A 22,666-nucleotide genomic window follows, 5' to 3' on the forward strand; every position below is an offset into this window, starting at 1 on the left:
CTCCCACACCTTGTCTGATTCGAGCGGGTGGGTCACCCTCCTTTTCAATCAGGCTTTCTCCCATCCCTTCCTCGGCTGCTGTCATGACAAGCCAATGGTAGAATGACATACAGATGAAAACACGGCTCGAGTAATTACTGCACTGTGGCTGGTTGTTGTCTGAGCATCATTTTATGTCTTCCAATCATACAGGTCCTTGGACTTCACAGCTCTGTGTTTCAAATAAGGGTGATGCTGATTATATTATGACATTACAGCAAAGACAGGCAGATCAGACAAAGTGAATTTCACTCAGTAATTAAACTGCAGTTTCTTTCGTCTAAAGTCCAGGGCAGGATTAATCTAACGGCAGCTCTTTATCATTCAGATTAGTGTTAGGATTTGAAGAGTGGGCTCTGATATGATAGCTAGCCCTGAATCTGTCTGACTGGTGGCCTCATGTCTGTCTAACTTGCAAAAATAACATCAGATCAAGATACATTTACAAGGTTTTGCCCTTCACTTTTTTTTTTCTCAAAAAGAAATACAAATAGATTCAAACATGCTGCCATTTCTGTGACTTCATTTTCTATTACAAAATGCCTGTTCAAGACAGCAGGTCTTTTTAGACTTCATGGAATTTTCAAAAGGATGCTCCGTAGTTCCATTTAGCACGATGCCCTAATGACATCTTTTTCTTTTTTTTTCATTGTTTCATACTCATTCTGAATATCTGATTGGCTTAAACAGCAGCCTTTCTTTTTGCCCAGCGTTTCTATTTCATTTCAAAGAACTCATGGAAGGACTTAGAGATGCTCTCCTTCCTCCATTCATTCCTTGGTGCATTTGATAGCCCTGAATTCTTTAGAGAATACTGGAGTGGGCCAATGATTGAGAATCCCAGATTCAGATTCTCACAGATATAAGCATGAGGCTTTATAAAGGATGGGTCACTCAGCCCTTATTCTAGACCAAATAATTCAGAATCTATAGAATTTAGAAAAAAAAAACCTGTATTCTCTAAGTTACTAGGTGATATGAGTGTACAGAGTTAAGAAGAAGCGCTGAGTCAGATAGACAGTATACCAGCTGTATTTGCAAAAGATTTATCAAAACAAGCCATTGTTAAGGGAAATGAGGCCTGATATTGTTGTAGGAAATCTCTTAATTAGAAGATAAAAAGCTCATTCTAGTAGCCTTTGCATAGGAAAATATGTACACCAGTCTTCAAAGGGCAGTAGAGTAGAAGGCAGATTGTGAAATACCCAGATGTATAGTGGTTTTGCTTGTATTGTTCTAGGTCATCACCTTGAAAGTGATGGCTTACTGATTGATATGAACACATGGTAACATCAGAGCTTACAACTGTATAATTTAAAATGACTGTTGCCTGACATAGAATCTTAGAGTTTGGAAACAAACTTGGAATTAGCTGTCATCTCTTTTACCCCTTCTATACAGGAGTCTTTAGAAAGGGAAAGAGAGGACTGAGGAGATATGGCTTTAAAATTCTGACTAAGCCCTAGTTCAGAGTTTAAGAACATATATTTTAGAGTCAAAGCAAATTCAATTAATGTGTTGGGCTGTCTTTAGATATTTACTTGTCTAAACTAAATGAACAAACTGTAATATAGGATCAAGAATATGTGTCTCACAGAGCTAGTGGGGTTTTACATTAATTTAGATAAAAGTGCCCAGTACACAAAATGTCGGAATTCAATAACAGTCTGTTAAAGGCAAACACAGTAATTGCTGAAGGCTGTCACCCAGCCTTTATGCCTAAAACAAACAGTTTTAGAACTCACAGATCAGTTTTCTGGAAAATTTCATTCTCCAGGCAAGTAGAAAATGAATCCAAACAGAAATGGCTTTCAAATTTTACTGAGCATAAGCATCACCTGGAAGTGATCATTAGAAATGCAAATTGCTGGGCTCCAATCCCAGTGTTCTGATTCAGTTTGTAGGGTAGAATTTAGGGATATACACTTTTGCATCAATCTGGTTGATCCTTACCAGGATTAAGATGACTTTCTTTGATAATGACATCTATATAAAAGCCAGACATTTATTTCCAAAATCACTACAGAGTGTGCCCTGATCCAAGGGAGCTTGTGCCTTCTATTTCTTAGGCATGAATTTAGTTGCATGAATAAACGTCATGTGCAAATATAATATGTTCAGAGTATAGTTATGCTCACCACATTAAAAGTTCAGTTTTCTTCCACTAAGCACCATTATATAATAATTATCCTATAGTTACAAGCACTATTATAATTTTATCACCAGTAGGTACATGTGAATATACACACAAGACTAGATTAGTTATCAACTCATCCTTTTTCTTTTTTATAAAATGATAAAGTAGGTTTCTGAAAATTAGTAAATCTTCAAATCAACAAAATCAGTTGTTTCCTACTTTAAATGTAATGAGAACAAATTATTTTAAAAATGCATTAATGGTTACTAATAAATGCAACTGATACATTAGCTTGCTACAATGAATCCTTTCGAATATAAATGGAGATGGTTTTTGAATCTAAGGAAAAATTTAAACATTCCAAGATTTTCCTAAGAAAGGAGTGGTGAAGAAAAGGTTAGAACAATGTTTAAACTCAATATTTTCAAAGTTCTTCTATAAGGTGCAACAGATAAGTGTGTGTGTGTGTGTGTGTGTGTGTGTGTGTGTGTGTGTGTGTGTCTCCTATTGGCCATGTGAACGGCAGGAGGAATTTTTGAGCACATGACATATAAGGAAACTCTAAGGATTTGAGTGAGAACTTAATAAACAGAACCACTGTTCATCAAAACAGAATTTTCTAGTATATAGAAGATATACCAAAGACAATAATTAAATGAACTGTATAGGCATTAAGAACTGTAGAAGACAAAATTAAGAGAACAGTAGCATGGCTGTTAAGTATTTGGCAAAGAGGATTTGAGTTGGATAATCCAAGGTGAATATTTGGCTACACAGCAATACAAAGATCATTTTAGAATTTAGAAATTTAAGGGACAATTAAGCACTTCAAGATGAAACTGTATGATGAGCTTTGAGTAGAATAATAGCAAGTTTTGAAGTTCCATTTCTTTGATGAAGCGTTTATCAAAACAGTTTCTTAGTGAAACTCAATGTCTCTTTGGAAGACTGGCTCTCAAGTTGTAGTAAGCATCTGAGTCTCCCAGGCAGATTGTTCAATACATACTGTACACACCACATACACGTTTCCCATCTAGAACTGGCTGAGACAAGGGAGTATTCGTTACTAAGGTATTCCTAGGCCATGTTAATACAACTTATCAGTCAGAGATCCACTGCTTTGGTAGAGAATAAGAAAGTACCTTTACTAAAGAGTCAGATGAAGAAGGTGTTAAGATCATTTATTCCCAAGAGTAGAAAATTTCCAGAAAGTAGTAAATGAACACACAACAACAGCTCTTTTCATTTCCTATGAACTTTCTCCCCACTTTCATACTAAGTAAGTCAGAAAAGAAACTTGGAGATTACTCAGAACAGACTTCTTACATTGACCTAATCTCTTGATTTGGTAGTTATGCCAAGCTGCAGGGATGACCCATGCTTAAAACAAACCTGGGACGACCAACCTGAAAACGTGAAGGTAACTACTTTTAATGCTATCAAAAACCTGAAAATAATAGTGTATGATACTGAGGAAGACAGTGGAGTTTCTATTCCAAAGAGCCTCTATCAAGCAGTGCTGGACAACACTATAATACTAGCCTAAAATCCACAAACTATTCTCAATTCTCTTTTTCTCCTTTGATTTCAACAGGCGATCAGATGTCTGTAGGAGGAACAAGACTTTCCTCTTAAGTGTGGGTCACTGTTTTATCAGTGCACCTTCTCTTTTAAAATGTTCAAGAGAAATTTTACCATAGAGCAATTACACTGTAAAAGGTATTTTAAGAGGGCAGAAATTAAAAATAAAGAGCTCTGGATAAATACAGTATCTCTTCAGGTTAGTACTTTATTTTCAAAGTTAGGTTTTTAAAAAAGCTATAACTTAAGATTCACATGGGGAAACAGTCTAAGGTAGATAAACAATTGTCTAAAGTCTAAAGAATATTTCAATATCACCATGCTTATTTCCTAGCTATTTATCTTTTTTAAAAGCATACTATACAATTACAAAGTATAATTAATAGTAATAATAGCAATAATTACCAAAATATAATGAGAATAGTGACAGTACACACCTTGGACCAAGAGCTCCAAGACACAGGGGCAATAATCTGTCCCTTTTTTACAGGAAAGAGAATGTAGGAGCAGTAATAATGAGGGAGACTGAAAGAATTTATTTTCTTATCCTCCACAGAAAAACAGACATAAACTTTAATACTTGCTGTTAAATAGTTCACTCTGAAGATCAGCTCAGATAGTTTAAAAGAAAACAAGATGCAGCCTGGAATGTCTCTTAAGAAGAAGTATGAATGTAAAACCCCGGCTAATCCCAATTCCATTTCTAGTTAAGCACCTCCATCCATTCATAAGCTGAAGAAATAGTATCTGTAAAGTGGTTTTCAGCTTATAGTGTTACACCATATTATTGAATTGTTGCAAGAATCCTATAGGTTAGATAAATTAAAAAAATAACATTATTCCCATCAGAGGACAGAATTAAAATGTGAAAAATAGAACTAAACTAATCTTTACTCAGTATCTATATTGTCTCAAGCAAAGCACACCTTAAAAGGAGCTTCAATAGAGGGCTTTATACTCTTCCCAGCACATTACACACTCAATTCTTACTGCAAATGCCAAGTTACAGTAACTGTTCTCCAGGAGGAGGCCGAATTACTGAGAACTAAAACCATTAACAGTGTTCTGGGGTTTCGGTTGGTTTGTCTGGTTTTGCAGTTCTATGACCCAGGTTCTCCTGCATGCTAGACTAGGCTCCTATCCCTTAGCTACATGCCCAGCTCTACTGTAAACTTTTAACCTTACTTCTTCCTTTAGAAGATGAGCTCCTTTCAAGTGCTACTGAAAGTCTGCCCACAGAGGCTCATTCAAGGGAGATGATATGTCATTTCACTGGTTTACAGTTCTGTCTTTGAAAAGTCACTCCAAGTAACCACAGACACGAGTCAATCTAACCATGTTCATACAAGACTCTTGAAAAATTAACCAAGAAAATAGCTAACTTGACAGCTAAACTCTGACAAACTCTCAACTTCAATCTATTAGTTCCTATGTAAGTTGGGGCATATAAATATTAAAACAAGAAAAGACAATAAGACATCCGTGGACAAAGTAAAATATTACTCATTCTGAATCAGTTGAAAGGCTATAAATTTAGGCTTTGGAATCTCTTTGATGCACTAACACACCACTTTTCAGTTTTACTTTTTAGATATATTTACTTGTCATTTGTGGTGAAGTGGTTTTTATTTTCTTTGAGATAGTTATATTATCCTTCCCATTATTATTATTATTTTTAATACAACTTCTGACTTAGAGTATTTGAACGTTTGGCAAAAGCAAGGTTCTCCACATGAGATAGAGGTTTCATCAGAAGCCACATTGGTAACCTAGACAGCAAAAGTCAAGGAGATCCAGCAAAAATGTAAATATTTGTAAAACAAAATAGAATTTAGATATTAAAGGAAACATTTATTGAAAAAAGATTGCTTTATATCGCAGACAACCAGTTATGATGAGCTTTTAGAGAACTGTAGAGAACTTCAGAGTTGGTTCATAAAGGTTTTTGCATTTTATTTCTGATTTTTTTTTTTTTGGATACAGGCTGCCATGTTTTCCAGGCTTACTTTGAACTCACAATATAGCTAAATCTGACCTTAGTCTTTAATTCTCCTGCCCCCGACTCTCAAGTAGTGGAATTACAGTAGTGTGTCACCATTAAACAGCTTGGATTTTACTTCTACAGACAAAATATCAGCATTAGCAGAGTCATTAGATATTATGTATTAAAATCATACCTGTATAACTACGAAAATAATGGTTTTAACTAGTTGGGACTTAGGAAATTACAATTTGTAGATATGTCATCCTGCTATTAACTACTGTTTCTAAAACTCCTGTATTGAAACTCTAAGTCCCATTGTCAGTCTCTTTGGAGATTGGGCCTTTGAAAAAGTAGTTGAAATTAAATGAAGTCATAGGGTTGGGCCATAAAAGAACAGGAAATTGTCTATATAAAGAGAGGAAGACACAAATGTCCCTCTGATCACATGAGGAATAGGTCATTCCAAGACATAGCAAGCAGAAGGATACCTGCAAGACAAGAATTGAGTACCCAGGAGAAAACAAACTTTTTGATCTCCCAAGATTTTAGTCACTGGACCTGAGAAATAAATTTGTCCTATGTAAACTCCACACCTGTGCTAGTCTCTTTTGACAGCTCCAGATGACTAACATCAACACTAAAAGTCTACTTTAGCACAATAGGAAATTCTTAAAGCCATATTAAAGTGACTTCTTACACTTTAATCTGAGAGCTTACAGATTATGAGAGGTATAAGAAATCCAAACAAACAATTGTTAAATGCTGTTTCTGAGATTGAACTAGATCTATCCTGTAATCTAATATATTTCCTGCCTTTTCTGTTTTCAGCCTTTGAACATATAAAGGTGTTTGTTACTCTTTAATATTGAATAGAATTTTGCATATTTAAGGGGTTCCTCAATTCAGATGTTCTCCTTGTTAGAATAACAGACACCTACTTAGATCAGCTTGTAGATAATTGATAATATATAAGAAGACAGTTCTTTTCTGTTTTCCAAGATTTCTAACCTCCATAACCATTTCTTGCACAGTTCATTTCATTGTTCGAATTTCCTGGTCACTTACTTCTGAGAATGTTTCTGTTTATTTAGATTTCTTATGAATAGCTTTTTTTCCCTCATATCATCCACGAATATGAGTAATCTTGAAACCAAGACACAGAATCTTCCATTATTCATTTTAAAAATTATCTGATTAGACATGGTACATCATATGTCTTCAAGATGCTTGGGAAATCTGTACTTTATCAACAACTTTTCTATGCATCTGAAGTCCTACCAGGTGCAAACATAGTGAATATATAATCACCAAAATCACCAAGCAACAACAACCATAACAACAACACCTAACACCTTGGTGATCAAGATAAAGCCTAGTATATCCAGGTTTGATTCTTTAATAAATCTTTCCCTTGAGAATGAGACCATTCTTTGTACTCAACAGTCTTTTAAAAACTGAAATAGCTAAATTACCAAGGCATCAAGCTATCTTCTAAGTCAGTATGTCTGTATCATAGACAAATGTTACTCTCAGCCTTAGTCAGAGAAGCTTCTCTATGCAAGAATACAGAACACACTGCTAATCAAGGTGCAGAGATTAAAGTACAGTTGAATTCTCTGTCTTAAAAGTTCTCTGACCTTTTGTTCTACTCCTTCTCATTGTTAGGGAACATCCCAAAACAGTGGGCAGAAAGAATGGAAGAACTGAACAATGGGGAGAAGAATTATGAAATGTTATTTTCTAGTTATGACTCTAATCATCCTTGTTGAGGACTCTGATAGATTCTGAGGGAAGAGAAGTCAATAGTGTTTTCTGTTATATACCCACTGATAGAGCCAACTAGGTTTCAGTGGAGAGCTCCAAACCAAGGGTTATACAGGTGACCCTGATTAAACTAGGCTCTGGTACAAAACAAAACAAAATGACACAGAAGAGACCCATAGTAAGAAAAAGGTGATTACATGGCAACAGAAGGGATGGAGAGGGGAATGGTGACAGTAATCAGAATGTAGTATATGCAAGTAAGAAATTATATCCAAAAAGATTTAGTAAAAAGTATTTAGAAAATAGTAGAACTGGAGCTAGCAAGATGCTCATTGGATAAGGGCACTTATTGCTCTAGTAGAAGACCCAGGTTCAGTTCCCAGAACCCACATGACTGCTAACAACTATTGTAATTCCAATTCTAGTGGATCTGATGCCTTCTTCTGACCTCTGCAGATAGATATACTGTACATAATATACATGCAGGCAAAACAATCATGTATGTAAAATAAAGTTTAAAAATCTGCACATTTTGCCTTTTCATTCAAGGAATTGCTAATCTTATCTCTATTTACTCTAAACAGCTCAGGAGAGACTGTACCACATAGTATGGACTATGGTCACTGTAGCCATTCTGCTCTCTAGCAATCACTTGTTTGTATTTGTTTATATTTACATGTTTATATTTAGTTGCTTTAGTGGTCCACTTCAGACTTTTGCTCTAGACTGACAGCAAACTGTTCCCCCAAACAGATCTTTCATACTTATTACAAGTGAGACAGTTTCATATCTCTGATTGATTGTTTTTACTTATGGCCTGGAATAGGGCAGAAACTTATGATCTTACTGACAAATCCTCTGTCTCGTCTCTGGTGCTCCACCCCACTTTACATGATCTCTTTTGCTTCCCTCGTACTTTCATAGGAAAATGCATCTCTGTAAAATCATGAAAGCACACTAAAATCGAATGCCTGTCAGAGAGAGACCACTGTACCAGGACAGTATAGAGGATTTTAAACAAAGTGTCATCCTTAAGTCCTCATAGGGGCTGGTGGAGGATAGGGGGTTTTGCTCTGTCTCCTTACATGGCTCTGTATGCTGGCAGTATTTAAACCCTGTTAGAGAGAGCTACATCCTTTTCCTGTCTACTCTGGATGATTTCCTGTGCCAAATATTCAAAATAGCTTTCTATTATTCAGCCTTTAGCTGAAAAAGGTGGTAATATATAATGCTTTTATTTTCCATGCAGACTTTCTCTGAGGCAGCATGTACTCCGACCTTTACCTAATCAAGAAAAGTTGTTTGGGCAGTGGGGGATGGGGAGGCAGGTTGGGCTTTAAATGCACAAATCAGTTCTAATAAAAACACTGAGATTCAGGTGCCTGGGGTTAGAAATACTGGAGGGAATTCAATTACACTAATTAATATTTAAGAAGGGCTAGAGATCACATACTGAATGTGGGAAACTAGGCCAGTCAGACATGAGCATATGGGGAGGGCAAGATCAACAGATAAAAGTAACAAACAAATCATACATAAATGCTCCAACAGAAATGGAATGGAGAATATAAAATAAATGTTCCAACAGACACTGAAGAGGAGGCAAAGTAAATGGTCTACCAGACATAAAAGCAAAATGTTCCAACACACACAAGACATTTTATTGCTTTTGTGTAAACACATATATTATAAAAATTATTTTTCCAAATAAGTTACTAGGAAATGTTACCCTTTTTAAAAAACAGACTGAGTCGGGGTTGTGTGCATTCAAAACGTATTGTATTTACTCTTATTTCCTTGCTGGCTCATCACAAGAGAAAGCTCAATAAGGCTTAGATTTCCTAATAGTTGGTTCATTATGGCTAAGTCTACATGGATACCCAGAAGGCAATGGAAGGTTGAAACCTTCCTGCTTCTTTCTTATGGTGATGTGATATGGTTGGTGTCATGTCAGATTCTTCTGATGGGGAGGGACTTGATATTTCACTTGCAGCATAGATTTCTGGTCCCTCTTTTGTCCACGAATGTTTTCTACAGGAGGCACTGATGGTGCCACAAGTACCTTGTTTCTGTCATGAAAATGGTTTGTTTTCTTCATGCACTGTAGCATTCTTATTCCTTTCCTTCCTCACTCTTTGACCTCTCTCTTTTCTGCATTATGGGAGTCCTGAAAAGCATAATCCAGAAGAGCTTCTGAATTTTCTTTGTGAAGTATGATTTTAGTATAAATGCAATGTCTTCCTATTTATTTGGGTGGCTTCTGATATCCACATCACGCAGAGGTGTAAGTGGAGATAGAAGTGTGGAGGAGATGAAGGGCCACCCAAACTGAGAACCGACCTCCTCCTCCAAATTCTTTAGTATATGCAGCTGGTAATTAAGGGACACTGAAGAAACAGTCTGGGGCAATACTTATGGTCACGGAGAAAACAAACAAAGAAAAAGAGGTTCTTGCTCTTAAGGAACATAACCTATGTTTGAAAAGTTATTTAAATAAGCTGAAGATTTCAAGATAATACACCCCCCAAAACTAAATTGACTCTAAATAATAAAGAAGCAGAAAACAAAACAATAATTAAGACTATGCCCTACGAGTGTTGGAAGTAAATTAGTGGTCTCTCAAACTATTTTACATTCCCAGGATTTACAAAGTGATGCTTATAAAAGAGTTCAGGAGTTAGTCAAAATATTTAAAAACTGATACATTTGACCAGAATGACTAACAAACTTTAATATATAGAACTTGAAATATGGAAGATTAATGTTATAATCTAAATATAGAAAGAGGGTTCATTAGCTTTTTGCAGGCCTCAAATTAAAATTCTAAGTTTGGAAGACAAGATATTAGGAGAAAAATGGACTATTCTTTCTTACTGTGTGTTTCATGACTTGACATCATGGGGTATTTTACTGTCCATAAAAATACACTGAAGGCTGAAACATAATAATTCAAACCTGAGTTTCCATTTCTTTATATATTCACTTTGGTAATATTACTGTTTGGCTTTGTAATGTTCAATTTCGCAAATAATTCAAATTTATAAAAAGAGCATATCATAACAGAACATTATTATTTCAAATGTAAAGATGATAGCAAGACTTAGTTAGACACAGTGAATCTCCTTGAATTAAAGAAGTGAACACTCTTTACAGGTGATGTTCCATGTGGCCCCTCTACCTCATGCTGCTGGCTCCAGGCTCAGCACTTCCTATATTCATTGGGTTGACAGTTTAGAGCACTGTACACTGCAGATGTAGGGGATCAAATCAGATTTAATGTGTTGGCTGCTAATTCTTTGGGTTTAAAAAAATTGATACTTTTTTCCTTGAGAAATACATTATATTGAAAACATTAACTATCAAAAGGTTTCCACTTTGTCTTAAATTCATTCAGTAGATGAAATTTATCTAAAAGTAACAGATTTTCTCAGTTTAATACATTAGTTTACAATTTAACCTATGGTAACTAAGAAATATATCATTGGAAACATCTTTAGTCACCCAGTCATATTGCTTATATGAACATGTAATTTATAGATACATAAGTATTGTTCATTCTCTAAAAATATATTACATGAAGAACATCAGATGATCCCCTTCCTGCAATGTCAATAAACCAAAAATGACTATCTGCTATTTAAGATGACTCCTATCTAATAGGAGGAAAGAATCATTTCCCCAAATTTTTACTAGTCTCTATGACAGTATATTTTCAAGTGTTTGTAACAACAAAGTGTGAAGCATTACTTTGAGCTCTTTCATGAGCTTTCTCTAATGTAAGATACACCAGAATTTGTAATACATTTAGAGTCTTTACATTGGAAGGAACCATGCTGCAAAAGTTAAGTGCATACCTCAGGTTTCTATTCTGGCTCCGCATTCCTCTTGCTGAATTCTTGCATGGCCTTGGGAAATACTCTTAAACTGGCTAAGCCCTGTTTTCCATTGGTTTAGAATAGAGGAAATAACAGAATACTTACTCTGAGGAATTTGTAGTAAAGATAAATGAGGTAAGGAATGAATGTTGCTTAATGTGTTGCCTTACATATGAAAAACTTGGAAAAACTATCAAATGTAATCATTAACAAATTTATACATCTAAATGGTGGTTGCTTTCTTATGGTTATGTTTTGATGATCGGATTTTAATAATCATTTATAGATGGCATTATCTTCTATTCAGTTATGATGCTTGTTGTTAAGGTTACTTTTTCTTTGATTCTAAAATGTTTTTTGACTATTCTGTCTTCATCTCTGACTCATTCATCAGAGCAACAGGAGGTCATTCAGCTTGTCCTACACTTGGTTTTCTGGCATTGCTTATGCTACATTCTCCATTTTACTCAGTAGTTTAAGAACTAAAACTCAAAGTTGAACAATTATGTGAATTTATTGGGACTAATGCTTACCCAAACTGAGCAAACAAAGAATTATTAAAATGTAAGCCCACCAGTTCCAGGTGCAGTGGGACATGGCTAATCCCAGTGGCAGAAAAGAAGAAACTGGAATATCAGGAGTATAAGGTTACCCTCAGCTACGTTACAATTTGAGGTCAGCCTTGGCTTCAGGAGACTGTTTAAAAAAGGCCAAAACAAACAAACAAACAAATAAAACAAAACAAAAAAACAATTCCAGCAGAGGAGAGCAGCTGATGATGGCAGCTGTGAAATGCTACACACAGTGGAAATCAGTGAACCCCAAAGGAATAAACTAAGAAAACTGGAAGGCCATGAAACTTACATGATTTACAAGAGAAGACCAAGCTTAATAAACATTCTGAAGCTCTGAGGACCATGGGAGCCAGGAAAGTTAGTTCTGGATAAAAATCTGGACAAGACACCAAAGGACTCAAGGCCTCTGATCAAAGACAAAGTAGAGCTGAGAGAGAAATGAGAAATTCAAGTTTTATTGTATAGAGCTTCTTTAGTGCATAAGCTATACTGTGGGGACAATATCTGTGATGAATATACTACTGTGGATGAGGTACCAAACAAACCCTGAGGTTTGATGGTCACAACAATGTGGGTGATACTCTTGTTTTTCCTTTTAGTTGTATATATTATTTCAGGAATATGAGTGTTTTGTATGCATGTATGTATGTATACCACATGCATGCTTGGTACTGGAGGAGATCAGAAGAGTGTCAGAACTGGTGTGGATACAATAGAAGAATGCTGGGAATCAAACTCCAGGGTCCTCCTCTACAGGAGCAAACAGTTCTCCTAATCACTGATCCAACTCTCTTTAGCCAAGGATAACACTTTCAAAGACCCAGTACTAGAAACTCACAAAGAATGTAAATTAAAATTAGAACTCATGATGGCAGATAGTGCCAATGCATTGTATGACACAAAAATTTGTCTTAAATAGGACACTAAGAATTTAGCTGCTAAAAAATATGTCATGGGGATAACAACAGCAAAATTGTTAATTTGTGGTTAAAAAAATTTAAAAAACAAGGTTTTTTTTTGTCCTTTGCTCGGATATGGTTCTGACTCTTCAATGAGTACTAAATTCACTTTAAAATTAAAACCAAAGATTGGCAAGGACATTGAGATGGTAATATAACACCACATTTGAAAGAATAAAATATCAAAAAGAACAAGACCTACTGAAATGGAACAAGCAAACTTATCACAAGCCAAGGAGGTTTGCTGCAATATTAAAAATACTACTAAACAGAAGCAAGATTGTTGTTCATGGGAATAGCAAAGTAGTCTTCTACATTAATTTTTGTGAGATTATTCTAAATTTGGTAAATGTAGACAATTATGTGGTAGTTCCTTTTAGTTTTCAAATGTAATTTTAAGTAGGAAATGTTTTAGCTTTGTGAGAAAAACTTTATTAGAGATAAACATTTAAAGCGCTAAGACACAAAGGCTAAATTCTTAGACATGCACTGGCGTTCATAAGTACATACAATCACATATTCTCCCACACATTCACGTATCACAGTGAGAATGCTTCAGAAGCCTCTTGGAGGAAGACACAGAAGGAAATATTTGTAGGGATCCTTGGTGTCTGCACCTCTTGATATCTGCCTGTGTATGCTGATGAAAGCTCATATTATGTTGTTGAACAGTATTCAATACATACTTGTTTCAAATCCCTGCATCAAAAAATATTAATTCCCCATCCAAAACCAATGGTGTAAATTCCTAAGCAATATCCTAAAGAGAAAGGCATCATCCCTTCTGTTAATTAAGCATTCTTGTTTTTCAAAATGCTGACCATCTTAAAACTAATATGTAAGGATGAGACGTTATAATGAGCAAAACTACTAGGTCAGTAAGACAATTTAGCCGGGAATCATTTTAATGATTTTAAAATAATACCTCCATTTATGTTACCATACCAGAAGTGAATTTTATTTACAATGTTCAATATATCTCTTCATCAAATTTGATACCTGTATTAGATAATGTAAATGTATTTATCATGTAAAATTATTTCAATTATATCATGTAATTTTACATGATAAATATTAAATCATTTTCTCATTTTTATTTTGATAAAATTTCTTATAGATGGTATCATTTCATGTTAGGCATTTTTATGCTGCTTAATATTATAATTAATAATTCATATTTTTGTCTTTCCATTCTCATTTCTGACAACTTTTATTTTTAATCGGTGGGCATGTGCCAAATTGGTTTGTTATTTATTTATAATGTAAAATGACAAGGGAATTGAGTATGTTGAATAGAGAAAGAGATTGTCTTTTAAAAAATAAAATTTTCTCAGTAATGGGATATTTCTTGTTTATCCTTATAGACTTGAATATTTGTGAGAGGTTAGAACAGATGTCTTTGCCCTTGCATGAAAAAACTGTTTTAACTACATTAAATAGAAGTGTTATTTTTTTTTCAATTCATTTTAGCTTTGTGTAGACATCTGGGCATATGCAAAAAAAAAATAACCAAAATTTGTAAAAGATTCCCTAGTCTGATAGATCCTATTGTGTCAATTAAAGTAAAAGTTCTGACAAAACAGATCTATTTGTATTCTTTCCTAAGTTAAAACATGCAAATTTAGGAACAAACAGAAAAGTCCAAAGATACAGGACTGAAAAAATAAAATGTTCTGTCTGTGGTGCTTTATAGAATAGAACATTAAGTAATCTCTTTAACTCTGCCCATAACCAGAAAACACATATCCTGAAAGCTAGAGCACTGATAGACTGCCAGAAGCTTCAGAGATGGTTTCTAGAACATCTACTAGCAAATCATTAGTGGAGCTCATTCTAAAGAGGGTCCACAGACCCACCTAGGAACCGCCATCAACTAAGAATCTGCACTGATATGTCCTTCCAGTCTGCATCAGCTCCTGACACAATTGAGGACTACACTTTTACAGAAAACCTTGTCTAGCTCACAAGAGCTTTCCATTGTCAGAAAAATGCTTTCAACTCATCCGGTGTCAAACATTAGAGAATCTAAGGAATACAAATTTCATCAAATTACATACTTCTCTAAGTATCTCTCATTTCTTTTATTAGTTTAACAACCATGAACCATTACTGGCCCCTTAGACAAGACTCTGGCTAATTTAGACTCCAGCATTTGGAAGAAGAGAATTTAACATAACAAAAATGGCCCTCTATCTCATGAGAAACCTATTATTTACAGTTTAAAATTGTAATACAATATTGAACATTTCAAAAATGTTTCTGACTTTTATTATTTGGATAATTATTAAAATTCAGACTGTTGTAAACTATCATTGAGTCAGATGTGGGAACTGGTTAAATCACTGAGTGACAACTCATTCAGTGTCAGTATGAGTCAGAACACAAGCATTCTGACACATTATGGTGCCTTTCAACCTTGAGCAAACCTCCTCCCCACGCCTTTGGACACACACTCACTTTAAAGGCTTTGTAGCTAGGAGAAGTTTTACCATGGTTATGTATACATAACCATGTGTTCATCTTTCAAAAATGTACTGTGAAAAAAGCTAACTGTACAATGTGATAATCTAATATTAAACAACCGGTGTGGTTCAGCTAAGAATGAGAAGAATGATGTTAATGGCAGTCATCAGAAGCAGTCTTTATGATCTAGTTAGAGGTTGCTTGTTTGTTTTTAATTTACTATTGTGGGATTGTACAAACGCTTTTAAAGTATTGTGCTACTCTAGATATAAGAAAAGGGCCTAAACCACCAGCCTGGGAGCACATAGAGAGGGGCCTATGGCTGCAGCTGTATATGTAGGGGAGGATGACAGTGTCAGGCATAGGTGGGTGAGGAAGTCCTTGGTCCAGTGAAGGCTGGATGCCCAAGTGTGGGGGAAATAGTGGATGGGGAGATGAGAGTGGGAGGGTGGGTGGGGGCATATCTTTATAGAAGCAGGAGTAGGGAGGATGGGATAGGAGCTTCCTGGATGGAGGTGGGGGAAGGAGATTACATCTGAAATGTAAATAAAATTTCCAGTAAAAAAAAAAATTAGAAAAAAAGAAAAAAATAGAAAAGAAGAGCTTAGTATTCAAGTGAGGATAGGGCCATGACTACTATTCAGTATCTGTATTTCACCAATTAAATGTAACGAGAATAGAAAGTGGTATCTTTAGGATAGTTTTCATAATAATTGCAGCATGATGAAAGAAAATAGAAACTACATGAATGGGCACAAAGTTCTTGAGATGATAGATTTTTAACAGAGCTTTACCTGACCAGGGTATTTAAAACATACTCCCCATAGGTAGGAAACACACAAATGAATGCATACATACATTAAACAGTCATGAAATATGTGTTTCCATTTTTAGGGAAGAACATCACTGTGTTTGATATCATTTTAATTTACATGATACAATACTTCTGAATATGGAGTGTGAGTGAGAATTCAGTTTGGCTAAATAGGTCAAGGAATAGAAAGGTGACCAGGATGAAGAATATATGAGCATTTGTGTGTGAAAATTCACGTGACCTAAACTCAACAGTATCATCATTTTGTGCTCATATATTTTTATACAATAATAATTTTTCCTCATATCTAGACAATCTTTGAGAATTCTTCTAAATATTCCAAATGATCTCTGCTAATGCAAACTTCCATTGTCTTACCTATTTAGCATCTGAAGGAATGTTTCCATCAGTTCCTCCAGAACATAAGAACTACATTCTATTTAGAATACAATCAGCAGTAATATTTTCTATACTTTCTGAAATGACTATGGAAATATAAAGCATTAAATATATAAATAGATAAAAATAATCTTATCAAGCCCAAATGGTATCTGAGAGGTGAGGACAGGCTGAGATGGACACCTTGGCTTCCTTCTGTCCAAAAATTTCCTGTTTCCCTATTTCCTATGGTTACCACCATGGAACATGTTAAAATCTCAGTAGGGACTCTGTTTCAACTTTTCCTTTCAAAACAGAGTAAAAGCTTAATGGAAAAAAATGTCCTTCCTATCTCCATGCCAGGCACCATGTAAGATCCACAGACTTAAAAGCCAGGCAAACAGTATTTTATATGCCCTGAAACTTAGTGACAGAGTGCTACAAAATTTCCCAAATTTAGGCATGTGACTTGACTAATACTTACTATGGTATGAGTCAAGGAAAATGGAACCACGTGTACTTTTATTGCATACTCAAATGATTCTTTTCAGGCCATCCAAAAATATGTTACTTCAATACATGGGGTGTTTTTTTTTCATAAAAAATGATTCAATTGTTAAAATTATTAGGTAAATGATTGAAAGCTATCCTAATAAAATATATAGAACTAAGCAAATAGATTCATAAACCATTTTAACCTATTCATAACAATTTTAACCTATTCATATGTCTAATTAATTCTTCAGAGTCACATAGGGCTTACAGAAAATAGGGAAAATGAAGAGTATTTAAGCAGCAGGTAAAAGACATCACTTATCCTCTGAGAAGAAGCTACCAATGGTTGAGTTTAGATGGCCAGTGGGTGATGGCAGATAAGCAACACCAGGGGCATGCTAATTTTTATTTAGACATCTGCAAAGCTCAGACTTCTACTTCTGAAAGTATATGTCAACAGTCTATTATACCTTGACTGTATCTGTGAGAATTTCAGTGGATTTATATTATTTCCATGTGTCCATTCTTAGTTGAAAGTAGCAATACTTGACAAAATACCAAAATGAAGGCTGAATCTGTCAAAGACTTCAACTAACAAGTTAATAAATTTTTTTTTGATTTGAGATTAAAACGTCTGTCATAGGCTCATGTCATCACGACTTGTATCCAAACTGTTGGCCTGATATTAGAAGGCTGTGGAAATGTCAAGAAGTGTGGGCTACCTGTTTGAAGTACGTCAGTGGTAGCTAGCCTTTGGAGCCTATGGCTATCCCTGGTTCTGTCCTCTTACTTTCTGTTTCCTTGCCTATTATGATGAGAAGAAACTTCATTGCATGCTTTGGCTGCTCCACGTTAGGTGCATTCCCATGCCTTCCCTGCTAAAATGGAATGGCATCCACTAATACTGTGAGCTAAGATAAACCTGTCCTCTTTCATGTTGTTTCTGTCAAGTATCAATGTTACAGAGAAATCAGGGTAACTAGCATTTACATGTAGAGTAAGAACGACAAATTTGAGCTAATGCCGAGACCGGGGACAAGATGTTAGATACATATCCATATGAAGTTTTAAGATACTTGTTTACCATTTCTAAAAGTGATTTCCCCTAATTTACAGATAAAGTGAGATGCTTAGCCATAACTGCTAACTTGTAATAGATTCATATCACAAGCTAAGCACCATGATGCCAAAATTTAATTATGGTATCTCATTTAATTTTCAATAGCTTAAAAGACTGTAACTGTTTGAATTTTATAAACTAGAAAGCAAAAGCTAACAGAATTACCAAATTTAAAGTTGCCAACTCACCAAGATACGAACTCAGATCTGTCTGGGTTCGATACCTAAGCTCTCAAACTTTATAAAAGTAATTCTTAACTCTAATTACACATTACAATTATCAAATATTTTAATATTTAGAAATGATCAAATGCTAGTCCAAAAGAATTGAAACTGAATTTTCATACAGCAACCGAGACATCATTTGCAACTTTGCTAGATCTCTTTAACATTCAGACATGTTAGAGAAGCAAGGTATTATGCAGTCTCAGCTCTCCTGAAGCTCAGCAGATGTTTCCTGAGGAGTGAGACAGTACTAGAACACAGCTGTCCTAAGTGTCTTTGAAGTAGCTGTCCCGCCTTTCGCTGTCCACCTTACTGTATTTTGTTGTCATGTGTTTCCAGAGGAGCGATTTGCATTGGAATTCTTTAATTAAATATTGTCATAGTGGAATTTGGCTATAGTTCATAAACCTGTTCATATCTACATATTGACCATAAAGAGTGAAGACAAAGATGATTTATTTTACTGCTCTCATTAACCCAAAAGAATACAAGACTGCTGTTAAAATACTCTTTGGCCAAAACTAATCACTAAAATGGGTTCTTCCACATGTTTAAGAAGAAAAATTAGTTGATGTGTGTCCAATTACTATTTTTATAGTACTGTATTACAGTATAGTATTCCAAGACAGTTGGGAGTCATTGAAACCACAAATAAAGTGAAGGAAAATAGTGTGTCTTTGGAATACAGTAGGATTGAAAGCTGGAAGGTCCAGGTTCATGTCTGCATTCTGACACTTTACTTCTATGGCATGAAGAGACTGAGTGTCTTTTTTTCTGGTATTGGCACTACATTTCCCTTAGGGCAGTGAATCAGAAAATGTCTCTTGTTCAGCAATGCACTAAGGACTTGGTTTGGATTCTAGAGTCAGAGTAAGAAGCTCGGTGTATGTAGGAAAGGAACATCATCTCCAGTTTGATTACTGCAAGATTTCTCATCTGTGTGTGGCCCTAATGTATACTCTCCCATAGGGTAGTTGTCTAAGGCTACAGGAGAATGTTCGTAAGACTCTGGGTTTTTTACTATCAGAAATCTCAAATGCAGCCCAGAAATATTTAGAGAAATAATGTTCCAGCCTACATTAGTTAGATAATAACCTCATTTCTGATTTTTACTTTGAATGTGTAGACGAGGCACAAGTCAACCAGAGGTTACGCAATTAGCTTGGAGTCAAAGAGAAAGCAAGGAATAGAGCTGCAAAAGAAACCCCAGCATGAACTTGATTTTAATTCAATCAAACTGTTAAGGTACCGACCACGCACACTCCACGATAATGACAATGAACCTCTTAATAAATAAATTTTCATCATTTTAGTTATAAAAAATAACAGTAGCTTTTAACAAAGATTGACACCTATAGTTCTGAGCTAAGAGATGTTTACATCAATAGAGATCCTGCTTTGAAAAGGTAGAATTGCCCTGATCTTTACATATGGAAAATGTGGGCATCATGTATGTTCTTCACATCACAGTTCTCATTACTACAATGGCAGAGAACATGATAAAGAAAAGTAGTAATGAAGGATTCAGTTTTCACTTGGATATAGACTTCTACATCATTATTTGGACACTATATGTCATAAACTTAATGTTAGGAAATGCTTTGGGATGGTCTTCCCCTACCTTCATGTCAGAAGTATTCTTTTGCTTTACTGTAATGTATGTGCTATAGCTACTAAGTAAGATCTCTGATACTTTTACATGCAAAGGTCCTGAAAAACAGCAAGTGAATGAACTGCTAATGAAATTCTCTGATTGTCAAAGACAGTTTGGAGTGATCAGGTTGTAAACAATAGTAAGAGGGATAACAAAGTGCTTAGATGCTACAGCACCAGCCACCATAATAAAAGCAGAGGAGAGCACAGATGCATACAATTTGCATTTTACATCACTGTTGTGTTTGTATATATGATATACAGAAAATAATTTTTCAATTATTCTGGTAAAATATTCTTCAAAATCTCCTCTGTCTTCATCCTTTAAAGGGCACTGTAGAGAAAAGCACCCATCTGTCCAGTGTGCACAGGGAGGCTAGAAAAGGAACTACTTAGCATAGATAAAAAGAGCAAATAAAACCAGAGAATGAGAAAAACCAGTAACATTAATAGAACAGCACAGACACAAGATGATCCTAAGAGACATCACAGATAATAATGTTAATGTGTGGCAGGAACTACAATAAAGTTATATGAACATATAACAAAAATATAGGCACATGCTCTTTCTGTTCGCTGAAGTATTTTATGGTAGTATATTTGTTTATAGAATTAAAAAGGAGAGAGTAAGGAACATTTCTTGACTGTTGTTATTGTTGCTGCTCAGTTTAACTATGATATTCTAATATCAACTATTGTATCTAATATCAACTCTATACCAAACTCTTCGGACACTCTCATGAACTCAGTGCTTAGCAAAAGGCTACTCTCATTCTGTTGTTTAAAATACTTGTTCAGAAAACTCAAACCCAGTTTGTTAAATATGTTAGGACCTAGTCTATGGTTAGTTTCCTTCTGATGAGATGAAAGAGATGCTAAGAGGAGGAGAGTCTGTTAGCTAGCTATCTAGAGAGTGCATAATTTGGGTTCCAGGAAAGAAGGAGAACAGGTAAAACCCAAAAGGTCAAACACCTGAGCCCTATGGACCGAATATACCATGTAATACAATTTTCTCTGTTCATTCGTCCTGTCCTTTGTCAAATAAAAGAGTATTCCTAAGATATTTTCTGTATCTTGTCTGTAAAATGTCGTATTGAATTTGCATACCCAAGTACTTTTCAAACTACCTCAAATTTCCTACTTGGAGAGGACATTGATTTCCTCAGAGACTCAGAGTAGTCAGACGATTTTTTGCAAATTTCAAGGTTAGTAAAATGGAAAGCTACCTCCCATGATAAGCAAAGGCTAGTAATAATCACAATAACACCATTAATAACAAGAATCTGGGTCCTAGAGAATGACTGGCTGCAAGGATTCACCTGAATTAAGCAGACTCCAGAACGAGATGGCCATTAAGCTCTCTTTCCATCTTCAGGCTTTTGCCAAGCTTATACTCTCCGGAAAGTTGTAAATGCTCTCAGAACAGACTTCAGTAATGAGACTGGAATGAAGACTGCATGATGGCATAAACGCATCTCCTGCCCCTTGTTCTGAAAGTTAACTATTAAACCATGTGTCGTTCATCCTGATTTGGTTTACTTAGTTCTAGAAACAAGGACACGCTGATCAGATTGCCCAGGGCAACTGAACACCAAGTGAAGCCTCTGTGATGACCACGTTCTTCCCAAGAACCCCACGAAAAAGGCTTTTTATCATCAGGCCATCAATTCTGCATTGCTGCTGAAGGATGGAAAGTATTTTCTCTTGAAAAAAGTTCTTCCCTTCCATTAATTTTATATTTTGGAATATTCAACATTTTTCAGTGAATGATTTTTTCCACTTGAATCCATCATGCCATCCCTTTCTCTGCCTCTGTCACTCTGTCTATCTGTCTTTTGTACTCTAGCTCATTATTTTAATTATTTACAGACTTCCTTGTCTGGACACTTCATCTGAGTAGAAGATGGCGGGTTATTTTTTGTTGTTATTGTTGATTATTTTTGTTTGTTTTGTTGTTTTATTTTTTTTGCAACACATTAGTGAAATGGGATATAAAAATATGGAGAGGGGATTAGTTTCAATATTATATTTCAATGATGTTTTTTAGTTTCATCCATGACAGAGATCCTACTGACTCTTCTCATGTGTTGTACATTCTACAACTTAAAATTGCTACAACACTATTTTAGAAAATCAGTGGTTAGTCAGTGTCCAACCCATTTTTCAAGACAGTTGTTGCACAGCTCATTTTTTGTTAGTAGAAGGATTTGATGTGTTTGGTTTCATTTTCCTATGGACTCACATTACTAGAGAAACACAAGAGTCAAACATTGTTTAAAATGTATTATGATTTCAATTATATCTCTACTGAATCTATGTTCAAGATATGTAACTCTTCTATATTTTTTACAAGTGTGAATACAAGTGCACACAGATGCAAAAATTTAAAATTGAGTGCTGTTTTTAACCTGGATATTTTCTCATGTCAACAATTTTTTTAGGGTGGGGGGAGGAAGCAGTAACAAGGTGCAACATACATTATGTAGCATTTTCCACTATATTTTTATTAACACTATTAATGAACATGTCTCAATACCTTTATAATGTTTGCATCTATAAAAAGATGAGTTACAAATAGCTTGTTAAGAGGTCAATTACGACTCTT

The 22,666-nt window shown here is 35.2% G+C and overlaps 1 protein-coding gene across 1 annotated transcript in view; it reads right to left on the bottom strand.

Moving 5' to 3' along the window:
- Zbtb20 (zinc finger and BTB domain containing 20) overlaps nt 1-21,516 on the bottom strand; it is a 387,136-nt gene extending 365,620 nt beyond the window's left edge. Inside the window, exon 1 of the mRNA XM_028752420.1 lies at nt 21,381-21,516. The gene's annotated coding sequence lies outside the window, so the exon portion shown is untranslated. The remainder of the gene's footprint in view (nt 1-21,380) is intronic.
- Between the last annotated feature and the right edge of the window lie 1,150 nt (nt 21,517-22,666).

Source organism: Grammomys surdaster, unplaced genomic scaffold, assembly GCF_004785775.1.
Source record: "Grammomys surdaster isolate TR1022 unplaced genomic scaffold, NIH_TR_1.0 125901, whole genome shotgun sequence".
Taxonomy (NCBI): domain Eukaryota; kingdom Metazoa; phylum Chordata; class Mammalia; order Rodentia; family Muridae; genus Grammomys; species Grammomys surdaster.